The sequence below is a fragment of the Buceros rhinoceros genome, unplaced genomic scaffold (genome assembly GCF_000710305.1).
Source record: "Buceros rhinoceros silvestris isolate BGI_N320 unplaced genomic scaffold, ASM71030v1 scaffold25070, whole genome shotgun sequence".
NCBI lineage: Eukaryota > Metazoa > Chordata > Aves > Bucerotiformes > Bucerotidae > Buceros > Buceros rhinoceros.
The window spans coordinates 4,101-21,204 of NW_010390519.1; positions in this window are offsets into that span (position 1 = coordinate 4,101).

Consider the following 17,104-nt stretch of genomic DNA (forward strand, 5'->3'; position numbering starts at 1 on the left):
CCGATTTTTCAACTCTGTCCGTCCTGTTGAGTGTTGCAGCTTGCTCGTTGTTTCATGTCGAGTGCTGTAGCTTCTCCATCGGCTTTCTCCGCAGTACCCTCCGCAGTAGCCAGCTGTGCCTCTCACACCTCTGTCCCACCACCAGCACATCTGGTGCTTGCTCGTAGTGATCTCACACTTTCTATAGACTCAAGCCTTACATGCCGTGGCTGAACCTGCTCTTCTCCACCCCGCCTTGGTCTGTCTTTGCTTTTACTCTGTCCCTTTTTCATACTTAAGGCCAAGTCTTGTGACCATATTAGACCCTGCAGTGTTCTTCCACAGAAGTGCTTTCCCTCAGGTTCAGGTTGTCACAGTCCTGCTTTGGTGAGGCCATCCCAGCCCTGTCCTCTCTAAGCAGGACACTCCCTTAGATCAGCTTTTCCTCCTCACAGCAGGCGAGTAGCGACACGGTAGCATAGGCCAGCTCGGTCAGAGGGGGCTGTGGTGGATTCAGAAGAGCTACTTTACTTTTTAAAGGTACAACATTGCTCTCTGCAGGGAAAATAACACAGTTTTAATATTGCAGTTGTCTGGAGAAGCTGGTTTGTTGTAGTGATCCCTTTCTGCCCAGTAAAAGAATCTTCTGGCTGCTTTCAGTAGCTCCTGCTGCAGCCATGAGGTACAGAATCGGTTGTAGCTGAGACCACTTGTGATGCGTTGTGCTAAATTGTGATGGTAAAGTTATCTTCCTGACTCTTTAGAGGGCTCGTTTTTTTGTTTGTCTTTGTAGGGGTGAGGGAAGGTGGGAAGCTCGGGACTTGGAATTAGTTCTTAATTCGCTGATGTTCAGGGTCACGTGGGTTTTCTGGCTGGGGAAATGAAGTGCTTTGCTTTTTCAGTCAAACAGTTTTTTCGGGTTTTTTTCTTAGTGAAAAGGAAACATTTCAGAGCCGTTTCAAACTGTATTTTAAACATGTTGCTCAAATCACTTTGAAAGTTTAGCAGGCTGTTATGTCCTTAAGTATTCAAGGCTGCTGTAAAAAATAAGATAAAGAAAACAAGATAGACAAAACAACCTGACATGTTTCACCTGGGCAGCCTAAACTAAAACAACTTATTTCACACATGGTCTTGTCACTTGTTTTCATTTCTTTCCAGTGCAGCTTTGAACGCCTTAAATGTTCCTCTTGGAAATGGGAGAAATTGGAAGGTGTTTAAAACCCATGTACTTGCAGCCGTAGTCATGGTACAATCCCTTCAAATTATTCAGAAAACATCCAAGGAAAGGGGCTATGTACTATTTTTTCCCTCTCGCTCCCTCTGACCAGTCTAACAAAGCCCACCACGGTGTATCTATGCAACCAGGTTACCCACCGCTGTGGGGGCTGCTTGTGGGGGTGCTTTTGCCTTGCTGAACGGCGTGGTTTTAATATTCAGTTACTTCATATGGTGACAGGGCTGGAAACGTGCCCTCGTGTCATAAATCCCCACTGAGTTCAGTGGGTGGCTGCTTGGAGCTGTACCACAAAGTGCAGAGGTTTCCAGTGTTTGATACCGGACACCTTCCGCTGGCTCGTCTGGCTTGGTCTAGCATTCGAGATGACGGTGCTTTCAGACTGCTCCTGGCCACTCGTAAACTGCCTGAGGGCTAGACAGCGATTCTGATGTCCCACATGTTTGATTTTTCTGAGCGTGGTGCCTTGCCGTGAGCCTTGGGGCTTTGGAGGGATTTAAAAATTGAGAGAGATGAGGTGAGTGCGTTAAATAAGTTTATCGTACTGGCTCTGCGCAGCCTGCTCCATGGTTGTAGGCTTTGCCCAGGGGCAACTCCAGCACCAGAGCAGTGTCATCGTTTTAAAGGGATTAACAAGTAAACGTAAGGGCCTGATGGACTTAATTACCGATACCGCTGCGGGATGGTGATGCAGAGAGGTGGTGGGCTTGGCTGGCTGGGGGAGGAAGATGTGGTTCAAACACAGAATTTTTGCCCTCTGGCTTCACTGTATGAACTTCAGCGGTGCCCGGATTTTGTGTTGGTTACTTCTGTGTGTGGATCTCCTGCCCTCTCCTGGGGATGTGATTTTTCTCGTTAGAAGCACTTGTGCACGAGGGCTGCATTTGGAAAGTGTGAACAGTTCCACTTGGAATATAAATAATCTCAAGTCTTTCAGAAATGCTTAAAACCGCACGTTCCTCTTGGAGCAATGTTTGAGTTTCGTATCCTCCCTCCCTTTGGCTCGTTTCTGAGCAGCTCTGGCTCGTCACTCCTACGTCGCTGTTTTTTTCTTGTACATTGACTGTCTTTGTAGAAGTTCATTTTGTGTTAAATGAATTGTATGCGATTTATGTACCTTATTACAGACAAGATTTACCCTTACGAGCAGGCTCATCTGAAGTCAAACATCGCTTGAAATGTTGCAAGATGGCTTTGCTCGATGTTTTTTTCCGTGGTTACTAAAACCGCTCATGTTTGGTAGTGTTCATCTTGGTTTGAATTCCACGGCAAAGCCATGAACAGCTTCAGATGCAAGGAAGGGAAGAACCAGAACTTTAAACTTTCGTGATTGCAGTGGGATAAAACGATTGAGTTGCCTTTGTGGAGATCCTCAAAGCCAAAAACCAGTGAAAATTTGTTAAATATAATCAGCACCTGTGTACAGAGATAAATTCTGAAGCTGGTGATGTGTATAGAGAATAATTTTTGTAGCTCTGGTAGAGTTCATTTTGAAAACTGCTTTACTTGTACGGGACAATTTGTAAATGTAACAGCAAGTGGTAAATAAAATTGTACAGACCTTCTCCTCTGAGCTGGGCTCCTGGGTCGTGAGGCTGATGGGTGGTGGGGCTCAGCGCGTGGGCTGACAAGCAGCCGTAGTGATGGCCTCAGTGTTCTCCTGTGAGAGCATAATCAGAACATTAAATCTTCGCGGAGAGAAAAGAAGAAAGTGAAGGGGGTTCTACTGAGGGGGTTCTCTTACTGCTTTGGGGCAGTAATTGAGTGTAACAAAAGAGAATCCAAGTATATTTAAATTCGCTTCTCATGGTTAGTTTGGTGTGGAGGCCCAAGTGTACCCTCCTGCCTGAGCATCTGAGAGGGTTTTCTGTCCTTACCACATGCAACGGAGGGGGGCAAGTGGAGAACTGTCAGGGGACCATCTATTTTTGAGTAGTTTTCAGATCCTCCATGAATCTGAAACCTTCTCATTCTTATTGTCCCCTTCCATTGTTTGGGATCCAGCAGAGGGAGCTTCAGGATGTGTTTTTGAGTAGGTCCTACAAAAATTAATACTTTTTTGCATTCCTATGACAGAGGACTTTGTTGCAGAGTCCTCAGGAGCTGGTTGGAGGAACTCTGCTGTGGAGCCGTTTCTGGGCAGTATCAAAGCTCAGGGGACGTGCCTGTGCTGGGGCTTTGATCCTTCCTTAAAAGCCGCTCAAAAATACAACCTGGAAACCCACTGAGTGGTGCCAACACCCAGCAAGCTTCACTAAGTGCACTTTGAAACGTGGCTGGGCTGACACAAGGCATCAGTTTTGGGCTCGGAGGTCTGCTGTTAGGAGTGCGACAGGGAGTAACTGCGCTCAAAACTTGTTTTAATTGTGTGAGTTTCAGTTAAATCCTTGTGGGCTCCTGTAGCTGCTGTTCTGGTTTTGTCCTGTGACAATTCTTCTGTTTCATATAGAAGGAGTCCTGATGGAAAATGTGTTTTAATCAAAAAACTCACTGTAAAATGTCATGTTTTCGTTAGGAGCGGTGCCCACGTGGAGATGTATTTCCTTTGGTTTTGGGTTCACTGCGGTTTTTGGCTTTAGCATCAGCGTTCCCCCATCCCCGAGGCCCGGTTTAAGCGAATGCAGGGTTCTGCTCAGCGCTCTCTTTCTCTCTCTTTTTGTCAGACAATATTTTTCCAGTGAAACCCTGAGAAGGGTCAGTGCCCTTCCTTGTATCGGAAGCAGCTCCCTTCATTTCCATTCTGACAGAGGAGAAGCCCAATGCGAACAATCTGTAACTCATTTCAAGCATCGGTTCAGCTTTTCTACCCAGGACAAAGACGCAGCGAGTGAGTCGCAGGGGCTCTTGCCTGACCTTGGCTGCTCTCTGCGAAGACAGTCGTGCTGTGATACATGGTTCCAGACAAAAAACCAGTGGGCTGCAGGGTCCCTGCTTTTGCCAGTTCTTGGAAAGCTTTTCCAAGGGTGCTGGTTGTGGTGGGAAGCAGCCAGCCCAGCCCAGCCCAGCTGGTTTCGCAGCGGACAGGCTGCTGGCAAGCTCCTCACCTTGAGAGGGGTCTCAACAAGGGTCACTTGGGAGAATGGAACACTTGAGAATCACCTATTTCTAATCTAGAGGGTGATTTACTGCTGGGTGGATTGCTTAGGATACTCTGAACACGTTAACTCTGACTTAAACAGCTTTTTTGAGAAAGTCTAAAGCAATAAACGTTACAAACCAACTAATACGTGTGTCTGACAAGATAATACGCAGCTTAATTGAATTTCCCTCCTCTCTGATTCATGATTCTTTATTACAATCAATTTCTGTCAAAACGAGCTGTCAGGGAGAGTGCGACATTCTCAAACTTCCTTTAAAGACACTCAATATTTTTTCAATTTCATTTTTTGAGGTTTTTTTTCACAGATGAGTTTACCATAATCCCAGGGTCTCTATACGACGTTTCACTTTGCTCTTGTTCCTCCTGCTGTAAAATGGGTGAGTATTGGAGTCCTTAAGCTCTGTGGTTGGTGCTTTTTCAGTGCCAGGTACCAGGATGAAGCCCTGACACTGGACTGGAGACATCGGGAGAAGCGGGTGATCCCCTTCAGAGTGGTGTAAATTAGTTCCAGTCTCCCGGAGCCTGCTGTATCTAATTGCTGTGACCTGGAAGTGGATGAAATCCATAACACCAAGGTCAACTTTTCCTCTAGTAACTAGAAAATAGAACCTTTGTTTTCAAGGTCCGCGCAGGCCACGTACCCCATTTGTTCTTGGCGAGGGGCAGTGCTTCCTCATCGAAGAGAGAACGATTTTCAGGTTTCTGCTGATTTCTGTAGCAGGTGCCTTAAGCTGTTAGTGCCAGAAGGGAGAATTCAACAGCAACAACAAAAGAGGGGTCCTGGCAGCAGCTGGACACCGAAGTTGTCTCTGATCTGGGAAATGGGGCTGTTTTCTTTGGACGCCCCTCACCAGCATTCCTCCTCCTGCTCTGTTGCAGGCATGCAGTGAGGCCGGGGCATTGCGGAGCCACTGGATCTCCGTTATTTTCTACAACCACATGGAAATCTCGGTGTTTGTGTGGGGTTCGACTCTCGTGGAGCGAGCGGCTGACGTGGCACCTGTGCAACAGCAGCTCTTAAAAACTCCATGTTTCAGCACCTTTTTTCTAAGGAAAATTTTGTAAGTGAAATGCTGCTTTCTGTACAAGCAGTAATTTAGAGAGTTTTTCTGCCCGAGCCCCTTCCAAGCCTGCATCCCACCCAACCTCTCCCATCCCTGTGACCGACACGTCTGTCGGGCTCTGCAGTAGTTTTGCCGTGAATATCAACTGGCCAGCGGTGGCTCAAGAGCCCGGTCTCCTGTTTACTTGTGCTCCGGGGGGATGTGAACCTTGGTCTCCACGGGTGAAAGGTTGAGGGATGCCTGTCTTGTTTACCTGCGCTTTTCAGATAATGTTTTCCTTTAATCTATTAAGCAGACACACCATTTTGTCCCATGGCACTTAATTACTATCAAACCACATAGGAGTGACCGATGCCAGCAGAGGAGAAGAGTCAAAGCCTGGGCTGTGAGCCCGGGGGAGTTCAGCGTGGCTTCCCCCACCCACCTCCTGGCTTTGATAGAAATGTCTTTCCCCAGGAGCTCCGCAGTGTCTGCCTGACTTATACGCAGCTTCAGCGGCGGGGCGCAGTCGTACGGGATGGTTTTCGTGTGAGCTCTGACCAGTGGCTGTGGGGAAGCTGTTTGCAGGTAGGAATGAGGAGAGCCCACACTATCAACAGATTTGAAAATCCAAATTTGAGTCTTTTGGATGTTATCAAAAAAAAACCCAAACAACCCAAACCCGCACAGATCCCCAGCGTTAATTGAACCTTTGTCGCCGCTGCTGCCTTTCAATGCTTCTGAGGCGTTTCTCTGTGCCAAAGCTGTCACATTTGGGCATTTGCATGTCACTGCATAGCAGAGACATTTGGACTTAATTTCTGGCCCTGCTGCGAGCCTGTTGTATACATTAATCGGTCGAGGTGCACGGCTCGGTACATGCCACGCCAGGGCTGGTTTGCAGACACAACAGGGAGGAGAAGATACAGCCACGCAGCTGCTAAACCTATTTACCAGCAGAGTTAGTCACACTCCTGCAGTTTTAATTGAATTACCTTTGACAGTGAACAGCAAACCTGGTGGGTGATCTCCTAAATTTAACTGATGAATGGGCTCCCTCAAATCAATTAGCATCTAGGGCTGCGAGCATGAACACATCCTGCCGCTCTGCGGGGACCAGGACGGGGGCAGAATGACAGCAGCAAATGTGAGACGAAGCGAAAGCATCCATCTCCTGCCGCCGCTGACCTCTGCTACCCACATGAAAGACAAACAGGAGCCCAACAGGAGCTGAAAGAATCCGCCAGTAAATCATGGAAGCTCTGTTTTGCCAGGCTGATACAGGATGCTTCTAAACGGCTTGATTAATGCCGGGCAATATATTAAAAGCAAGATGCGGCGCAGCCTGGAGGCTCCTGCCAAGCAGCAGCTCCGTGTCGCTGCACCATGTGGGAAGAGCCTCCAGCTTTTCGCTTTGTTTTTTTTTCAGCTGTTCCAGGTAGCGGGTAGCCAAGAGAAATCAGCTCTCCCCAGGTGTGCTGCAGCGGTCGGGTCCTGCCCGTAGCCGCCCGTAGCCTCGGTCTTTTGGAGGTTTGGTTGGTATCTGAATAATCCACCGACGACGAAGCACAGGCTGGAGGTTCCTCTGACCTTTGCCTCGTCGCAACCTGACTCCGCGCCCCCGCTCAGCTAGAGCATGTAATGAGGTACAGATGGACAGATAGGATAATTGAATACACACAAACCTGCGAGGGGCTTGTGACAAACGGCTGAAGGCAGAAAACGCTCTGTCGGGGCTATCTGCAGGTCTAGGGGGTGGGGAAGAGGGGAGGGAGAGGAGCAAACAGCACCTTAGCTTTAGCTTGTCATCCCTTCCCCCTGCCTTCTGGGCAGCCAGAGGAGCGCTTCCTCGGGAGGGAATCTGCAAACACTCGCTTTGAGTACGGGCTGAAGCGAAGACTCAGGTTGGACTATACCACATGTGAGTTTGGGGGGTTTTATTGCCGAAATGAAATGAAAACGAGTTGAGTTCAATGGTGCCCACGCTGAAACCTGTCCCACATCCCTTGCGGGCACTGCCATGGGAGACGGGTGTTCAAACCCTTTTCTCGGGGCGGTTCCTCCTTCCCAGGCTGGTGCCCTGGGCGCCACCTCAGGGGATGTTCTGAAGATGATGTAGGGCACAGCGGGGCTTTGCTTTCTTTGTTTCATAAGAGCAGAGCAGGGAGAGCATTTGTTTTATTTTTAAGCAAAATGTACTAAAATTTAAATAGTACTTCTTAAGGCGAAGTTCTCGGGGGCTCTGCAGTGAGCGTGGCTCTCAGGCACAGCAGGCAGCACTGGCAGAGGTCACTCCCTGCCGTTGCTGCAGGTAGGAGTGCTGGGCGGGTGTCGTGTCCTCAGCCAAATTTTCATCGACTCACCCACGTTCCCCACAGGATCTGGGAGCCTGTCCAGGGCCGATAGCTTTTCACAGGGTTAAAGTCATCCCTTCCTTCAAGGTAGGCACCACCTTGCCGCACCGATACATTGCTCTGGGGACGAACAAAGCCAACAGGTCTCCCTTGATGCTTACCAACAGTGGCTGTGCCACCAGGAGGACCCAGTTCTGGCTGAAGGTCTTGGGCAACCCCAGGTCTGCAAGTCAGGAATACACCTCACCCGAGACTGCTGTTCCCAGCAGCCTCAGCCTGGGCTTCACGCAGGTTGGATTGAAGCCGACTGAATGGCTCCCATCAGCTCCTAGCAAAAACTCGTCTAAACCCCAAAGCTGTGCAGGAAGGTGGTGTAGGGCCATCGCCACTGTGAATGAACGTGGGCATGGCCACCACACTGACCTCGTACAGAGAGGTAACTGCCAGCAGAGATGCTGGGATGGGAAGGGATCTCTCCTCACCTTGCACAGAGGGTCCAAACCTCATGCGAGACGTTCGTCTGCAATATCCCACAGCTACGCAAATCCTGAGCTCAGCTGAAGACCTCTCATGAGACTTGGCACACCTTATATCTGGCCTTAGCACTAGGAGAAGAGTATGGTGTTTGGGCCAGACCTGGAAAACATGGCTCTGAGCACCCACCTCGGTCCCCTCCACCAGGTTTCATGCATTTTCAAATGGAATCTGTCTTGATTTGGAAAACAAAAAGCGAGGGAAAGACAACTAAAAACCTTCCTGGTGCGCAAAGTGAGAAATGTGGCTTTAATTTAGACAACTAATCGCTTCCAGATGACCCAGCCATTAAAAACAGTTGAAGAATTACAATGTAAATAGATTAATGCAGACAAAGCAACATGTGCACTATTCCGTGTCTTCTCCTTACCTAGAAAATACTTGGGCAGTGACACACTGTTAGTCTAAGCCACTCGTTGGGTTCTGTGCTAATCAGCTAAAATTAAATAAACAGGACTGATAAAAATGACTGTTGTGTTTGAAAATTGATGCACCAACAGAATTTACTCCAGGAGATAATTACAGATGATTAAGTAACAAAGAAATAATTGCTGCGGCAAAGGGGGAAAGCGGGCGGTGCAGGGAAAGGGCACTTCTCCGTGTGCCATCCTGTGCTCTTGGAGGGATGAGCCAAAGCTGCAGAAGCGTCTACGGGTGGGCAGGAGGAGCCTTTCTGGCCCAATGACGGACTGAAAAAGAGCTGGAAAAATCAGTATTTTGCTGTTTACATGCAAAAACACCCACTATTTGCTGTCCGAGGGCCCTCATGGACAGGCGAGGAGGACAAAGCCCTCGTCCACTGCGAGTTTGGCTGGGTTGTTTTGAAAGCTGTGGCTGCAATCCGAGGAGATGGCAGCAGGACCGCATCAAGGACTGAGCCCCTGAGAGGTGACGGGAGACTTCAGCGGGACATGTGCTGCACGGGTCGGTGTTTGTAGGTGTCGAAAACCTGGAAACGTGTTTGCTACAGCGGGAGAAAGTGGTTCCTGCTGTCCAGCAGATACGAAATAAGTCGTTTATCACATTTCACTGTGATAAATGGAATTTTTTAATATTTTTATTAAGATCCACAGACCTTAACGCAGGCATTTCTACATCACTCTCACATATTTTCTTTAGCACATTCATATCCTTTAGTATCTTGCTGAAACATATGTTGGAGTCGAGATTAGCCCCTATGAAACGAAAATCGCTTGGGGTGCGGAGGGGGAAGTGGAATATTATTCTTTATCCTGAATTGAAATATTAGAAGCTGACTTCTGAATTGTACTCTGGGGTTACCGAGCTCTAATTGAGATTGAAATTGGTCCGCTATTTTTGGTACAGGCTGGAAAGCTCCCAGTTCTCATTCCCTTTTGCGCCGGTGGAAATCCCCACCCATCATCTCAAATTCTGCTCTGCCGGCACCTTCGGGGCGAGGAGTGCCTCCTCGCTCCTTCCTCCCCGAACCAATGGTAAATGACAGCCAGGCAAAATTGGAGCTGGCTCTTGCTCCTCGCCAGAGAGCTGAGGAGCGGGTGAGAAGGGGCTTCTCCCCCTTAAGGCTGATTGACAGGCCGGGTCGGGGTGGGGGGGAAGCATTTGCTGGACCCGGTCAGATCTCGGGGAGCTGCTGACAGCTCGCTGGCCAGATTTACGCTGCCATTCGGAGGGCACTGATTAAACTCCGCTCCAGGCAAGTCACACTTCCACATCGGTGGAAATGCCAGCACCACCGTGGTTTGGCTCCGTCCCGCTTGCACTGGTCTTGGTTTTGGGCAGGGCTGACCACCAGGAGCAGCTCTGGTGGGGCATCACCTCGGCCTGTGGCGGGTGTCACCTGGCCACGCTCACAAGCGTGGTGGCAAAACAAATCATGGAGAGATGGGGAGGAAGCAGGTCCTGCCTCTGCCTTCCGCTACAGCCTTTCGGCAGTGAAATGCTTCGAAGCCAAACCAAAAGGGGACAAAAAAGGGAAACGAAGCGGCATGGGGTGTCCCGGAGGAGCTCCGTGGTTTGCACCGGCAGCAAAGCAAAATACAAAGTGAGATTAACAAAACAAATCGAGTGACGGAAGGAAAAAAAGGCAGATGGTGTGTGATAACCCGGGTGGCACTGTCAAGTGTTATCAGTGCCTACGGGTCACTGGGAAAACACAGGGGCCAGCTGGCAGCCCCTGGCCAGAGCAGGGCTGGGGCAACAAAATTCCTCCCTAAATCTCAATTCCAGATTCGGGAGCTTTCCATGAATAAGGAGCCCTGTGGCAGCAGGACGGACACTCTCGGCCTCTGCACAGAATGACGAGGTGAGGAAGCTGCTCTGCTCCTCCTCCTCTGGACTGTGCTTGCGATGCTGGTTTTCTGACTGTCCTTTTAAACTGGCACTGCTGGTCCAAGCACTGGTGGCCAAAGGGAGGTAAGCTGCGAGCTGGCTGCTTTCAGCAGGCTGGACCTCACCTCGATGGTCATTCGAGACTACGATTTTTCTTACAAAACACCTCAAAATCTGTAGTGGTGAAGCACATAAATCATAGAAATCTTCATCTCTGGGTTCCTGTGTCACAGATGGTAAAAACGCTCTATGGAAAATCAGGGCTGAGAGCTAAAACCAGTGAGCTTTAACTTGTATTGCAAATCCAAAGAAAACTTCCTCTGGCTTTAACCCTCTGAACCAACAAGTCAAACCAATCTTTCGTTTGCCAGAACTGTAGATAATTATCTCTCAATACCACAAGTTCAAAGCAGTAATAAATTATAAATACGTATCAGTAAATTGTGAATAGATAATAAATTGTTTCCACGGCTTTGGGGAAGAGGGGTCTGTACAGCGGGATTGCGGTGCTGAGAGGGAGGGGAAAGCGCACAGAGCGGGGAACAAAAGCCTGCTGATTGAGGGATGATAAGGAGTAACCGATTAAGTAACTAGTTGATGGATTCAGTCATGTCAGTGAGGGTTGTTAACGAAGCGATGACTCTGTTGTGGAAACCAACTGACGGGCAGAGCTGACTCCTAGAGAAGATGTCAAATGAGCTTCTTCCATCATCTCAGAGGGAAACAACGCTCAGTGCATCGTGCATGAAGCAAAACGCTGCCAAAGTGCTCTTCACCCAACAACTTTGAGATGTCAGAGCACAGGACCTGCATCCCAGCACGAGCGGATGCTGCTGAAGCCCCAGGAAGGAGCCTGGGACCATGGGTGCAGAAACCATCCATGGGAAGAGGGTTTCTTCCTCCATAAGGGTTTGGGGGTTTCGAGGGGGCTTGCTGCAACCCACAGGGACCGTTCAAGTGCTGTGACGGGGAGGGGGAGAGCAGCGCTCTCTGGATGGGAGAGGAGGAGCAGGCCATCAAGCATGGAGATCCACCACCGGGCCATCGTGGTGGTGGCATCCAGGGAGCAGCGTGGGGTGGAAACCTCTTCGGTCGTGACAGGAGCTCTGTAAACGTGTGCAAATGGAGCACATGCTGTTTCTCAACACTTTTGATGCACTAACATGGTGCTCAGGCTGCGTCGCGGGGACACGGAGGGACACATGAAACAAATTACCAAATTGCAGCTCTGCTTCCCCCCAGCTTCACCCCGAGGCTCCCCACGTCCTGCAGATAGATTTGCAGACACATGTCAGCGAGCCGGCCCCGCGCAGCCCCGGCATTTCCCGGTGAAGCTGCCTGAGCAGCGGGTGGCGGCAGGGGAGAGGTATCCCCTTGCAAGGAAAACAGGGGCAGGTGCACGGGCTGGGGATGGAGCCCTGAGGAATTAACAGCCTGAAAGAATTGGGTTTAGCTCACTTCGTCGATCGGTGCAAACAGGCAAGAAGTGTGTTGGGTTGAGATGGTTAGATGCGATGGGCTCCTCTTTTTTTGTTTTTGAAAGCGCTGAAAATACCGAAGTCATGACCAAGGAATTAATATGCAGCTTATAAACACGCTGCAGGGAAAAGTCAAGGGGAAGCAAACAAGACCCAAAATAGATTTATCTCCAAGAATCCCGTGAAGCCAAGGAATCCGCTGACATAAACACAGGAACTGCAACCGGCCACATGAAACAAAGCTCCGCTTTCAGTTGCACCTGGGGATGGCGAGATGGAAGTAATTCCCCTTTAATGAAGATATCATCGTGTGTCCGAGGCTTTCGGCAGAGCAGCAATCTCCGCTGCCTGCGACAAGAGGGGATTGAGTTACAGAGCAGCTCTGCTGGAGGAGAAACCCCCCGGTTCCAGCAAACCCCTCACCGGCGTTATCTGTTTAATGTGCTGCACGCCGTTTGTGACATAGACATTTCCAGTTCATTTTAATTTCATATCAGAGGAGAATAATAAAGACAGTGGGGTTATTGGTCGCAGCTGCCTGGATGTGGCAAATGGAACGTGAAGAATTATTCTGTCAAAAAGGCAGAGCCAGACGTGATTGGGTTTTTCCCTTATGCTCTTGCCAGCGGTTAAATAGCGGATTTTATTAAAAATATTCATGTAATTAAAATCTATAGTCTTGCAAGCTTTTATAGGAACCAGAGTCAAACCCAAATAACACATTTACATTCAGATGTTTGTAATGAGCGATGTGCCTTTGGTTAATAAAGAAAGAAAAAGGGGGTTTTCTTTTTAGCTTACGTTTAAATCAGTCTTAAGTCTTAGGGTTTAAAGCGTAGGCAGGTTTGAGACGCGCAGTGATGGATGCAGCTTCAAAGGACGACCCTCCCAGGAAACACTCTGTTTGGTTCTAGAAATTCATCAGTTATGATCTGGGCGACTGGTGTATCCTGAGAGGGAGAAACGGGTTTTATTCAGCACATGTGGAGCTTAAACAACCACTGCCCGACTTTTCAGCCGGTGTCCATCAGTGTGATGGATCGTCCTTCCCTTCTCTCACTTCCCAAACACCGGCCCCGGCTGCAGTGGAGAAATTTCCCAAAGTGAAGGAAAAACCCCTGGCAGAAAGCAGAACCAGCAGCCACCCAGAGCTCTTGCTTTTTTTCTGCCTTTTTTTTCCTACTTCTTTTTCTCAAAGCTTTGTCCAGTAATAAACAACTGTTTCAATCCGCTGCGCTGATCAAAAGAAATGTTTTAATCAGTCCCAGGCAAAATATCATGCTATTATGTTATCGCTGGAGCAAATCATCAAAAATACAAAACAAAAATATCGGTTTAATACGCTCCAGATCAGGAATGTCTTGAAGGAACTTGCCTCTCTCACAGGTGTGTCCTATTTTCAGGAAAAAAAAAAATAAAAGAATTAAAGTGCAGGGGCTGGCGCTGGGGCTGTGGGGCCGGAGTGCCGAGATCCAAACAGACGAAGTCCAATCACTGCGAATAAACCACTCGAAACGCTTTCCCCTACCCCAGGGATATTTTGATTACTTTTTTTTTAAACTGATAAATTATCTGGAAATCACTTCTTGTGTTTTCACCAGCTGCAAAGTCAATCCATGGGGAGAGCTGCGGGGACATCCCCCTGGTTCCTGCCACCCCCGGGCCGTGAGGGATGCATCCCCAAGGAGACCAGGAGATTCCGGATTTTGGAGGCAATTTTCCCAGCGGGAGCCTGAGCAGAGTCTGGGTCGGACACAGGGTGATGGGAGCTGTCAGCAGATGCAGGAGCATCCCTGCCCCACGGGCCCGATATGTGATGGCAAGCAGAGGTACTCATCATCTCCTCCAAAAACTTTTGGCTTGAGCAGAACTGGGTCTCGTTTCCATCCTCTCTCTGGTCTGTGGCCAGGAGACCAACCCAGTGAAATTCCTCCTCTTTATGGCCCTTTATTGCAGCTGCATGAATGCATCTCAAAAACAATTTTAGAATAAGTGATCTTTTGGTCATCTGGGGAGCTCGAGTTCGGAGCAGAGTGCCGAGGAGGTCTCACCGGCCAGACCTGGCGACCACGCTCCTCGGATCAGCAGTTGATAGGATGTGTTCTCAGGTGGACCTTTCCTACACGTTGGATTGCAGAAATCCCGACTCTCCCTAGGGTCTGCAAAGCAGTGAGAGGAGCTGGGTGAAGGGGAGAGGTCTGCCCTGGCTCTCAAACACCGCCCAAACCTGTTTGACCAAAAACCATCTCGGAAAGTGGGGACATCCCTTTGGGAAGGAGGAATGGCAGCCAGGATGAAGCACCCGGACCTGGCCAGGTCCAGATGAGTTCTTCCCTCTCCTCTCCTGTACGTCCCTTGCCTCAAGAGCTTCCCATCTGCAGTTCCAAAGTCCAACATGGCAAGTGTCAGCTCTTTCAAAGCATGAAGGCTTTGGGGATGTTGGGTTTCATTTCAGTTGGAAATGAAATTTAGGGCTTCACTTGACTTTGATTTGGTTTAATCTCAAAAATCTCCAGGAAGCAGAGTTCTGTTTCTTGTACCAGTCTGAATTCTTGAATTCTGGTAGTATTGAGAAGCGAAGCAGGGGGGGCTGATGTTATCCATCGGAATAGCCCGGATGGAGACATTACCCTGCTCTTATGAAAGCCAAAGGCCCAATTCATATTTGTTTGAGCTGCAGCAGAATCTGGCTTATATCCTGGACATTACAACATCTTGTTTCAATCTGTGTTTTTATTAGCAGTATTGATAACATTAGAAGAAATACGATACAGGAAATAGCTTATCGACTTCGATTAATTCTACAGTAAGACTTTTAACAAAGATAAAAGACGAATTTGGGAAAGGGCTGAAGGTAAAACTCTTGTTGGTAAATGGACGTGTGCGGTACCTGCACGTCCTGAGCGGGGCAGCTGGGTAGGCAGCATGGGCTTCACTCCACAGCAAAAACATAGCTGGTAATCATTTTTTTTTTTTAAAGTTCTCCTCTTTAAGTTTCTTCTACGTAAGACTGTAGAAATGACGATGTTTGTGTAAAGCTACATTAAATCTGTGTGTTGTGCCCGGACAGGGGTGCCTGTAGCTCACACTCCTGCTTTCAAAGCCCCGGGCAAATGTCCATAGAGAAAGACACGTGAGATGCTCTTGTGGAAGAGAGAAAAACCCCTGATTCCAGCCCCAAAATGCCAAGTCCTGCCAGAGGATGGGACCTTACTTGACTCACTGGAAGGTGCAGGACGAGGAGGTTTTGCCTTCAAGCAGCTTTGGGACAGGCAAAGCTGCCAGCCTTCCCTCCTTGGCTCCATCGGCTGATCTTAGTCCTGAGTTGTGACGCTGCGTTACTGTATTACAAACAGTTCAGCACCCAGAATGTTGCTCCGCCTGTGGATTTATGCTCTTTTTCCTTTTTTTTTTCTTTCACTTAGGTTTTAAACAGCAGTCTGCATGGAGGACATCGTGGTGCTGGTGGAAGAAAAAAACCAATCCAGCCTCCTGGATCACTCCATTTCATCCTGGTACTGAAGACACCCATGAAACACAATCCCAACCCCAAAACTTACCAAACTGCCTTAAACATGCAGGGCTTTTTTGGCGGTGTATTCAGCGTCCCATCAGGAGCAGAATCTTCAAGTAACATATGATAGAAGATGATGGTTAAAACCACCAAGTGCTTGAGGTGAGGTGGGCACAGCCAGGGCAGCATCCAACAGTGCAAACACATTTCAGGGTCCTTCCCACAGCAAAGCTGACTGGTGTTGTAGGTTTGGAACCTTCCTGGAGAGTGCAGCAGCAGTGGGTGTCCTCCCCCAGTAAATAGAATGAATAAAAAAAGAGCATTTCTGCTGGAATCAAGCTGCAAGTCCATAGTGAAGGGATGCAGCAGCTTGCTGCCACAGATGATGGAAGGCATCGTACATCCCCAGAGCATCATCTTACCTAGAGTAACTCTAGGTAACCACACAGATCTATTCCTCTTCCCTTCCTTCCAGAGGTGAGGCCCTGTTTTATTTGCAGACCTGACTGGAAGCAGATGGACCTGTCAGGGCTGGCTCAGGCAGGTGATCCTGGGGCAGGGGAGCTGCTAAGTGCTCCCAGCTGCTGGCCAGGGCCCGGAGGAAATTGTCGGAGCTGGGACCTAGCTCAGCGGTGAGACCTGGAGCCAGCACCAAAAAGGGAAAAGTGAATTACTCCAAAAAGCTGTTGTCTCAGAACCTGGAAGAGTGAGGTTTTACAATAACATATCTGAAAACCTCCTTGGAGCATCTAATAACATCTTCAGCCTTCAGGGTACTAGAAGCCAGCCTGAGCCCCTACCCCCACCTCTGATTTTCTTCAGGATCTGCCTCCGTAAGCAGCAAATCTTTTTTCTGGGGCTTTTCCTTTATTGCTGCTATTTCACTCTCCAGAACAGTCTTGAATTTTACTTGCTGGTTTGAGTCATTTGATTTATAAGCTCCAGGGGTCCTTCGCAAAACCTGGGCTGCTTAATTGCTCCGATAAACTCAAAACTTGGTGCTTTAGGATATGCAGTCTGGGAGGAAATTGTTTGATGTATGGAAGTGGAGAGTAGGTCCTTGTTGTGAATGTCACCGGAGGGACACAGAGGAGAATTGGGTTTATAAATAACTATAAAGTTCAGAAAGTACATGGGCTGGGTGAGAGCAGAGCTCCGTTAAGCAGGAACAGCTTGCAGAGCAACACCCCACAGCTGCAGAAGTCCTTGCAGCCGGTATAATTCCCAACAGCAGCGACGGCTGCGCCCGGGCTGTCGGACACCATGGGCTGTGATGCTGCGAGGCCGGGAGCCGACGATGGGCACAGACCCGGCCAAGCCCAGAAATGGCTGCCTGGACCTCGCATCCTAAAATGCAAATCCAGGGTGACATAAGAGGTGATCAACAAGTCACGAGCTTTTACTGACATTGTGAGGGAGATGGTTTTCCTTTTCCCTTTGCAAAACCACTTTATGCAAAGGAAAAAGGCTGCTTTGTCCAGCACTCGGTGGCTGCAGCGCCAGCAGAGTGCAGAGGCTGCTGAGCTGGAGGGGCTGCTGCAGTGGCCAGGTGACG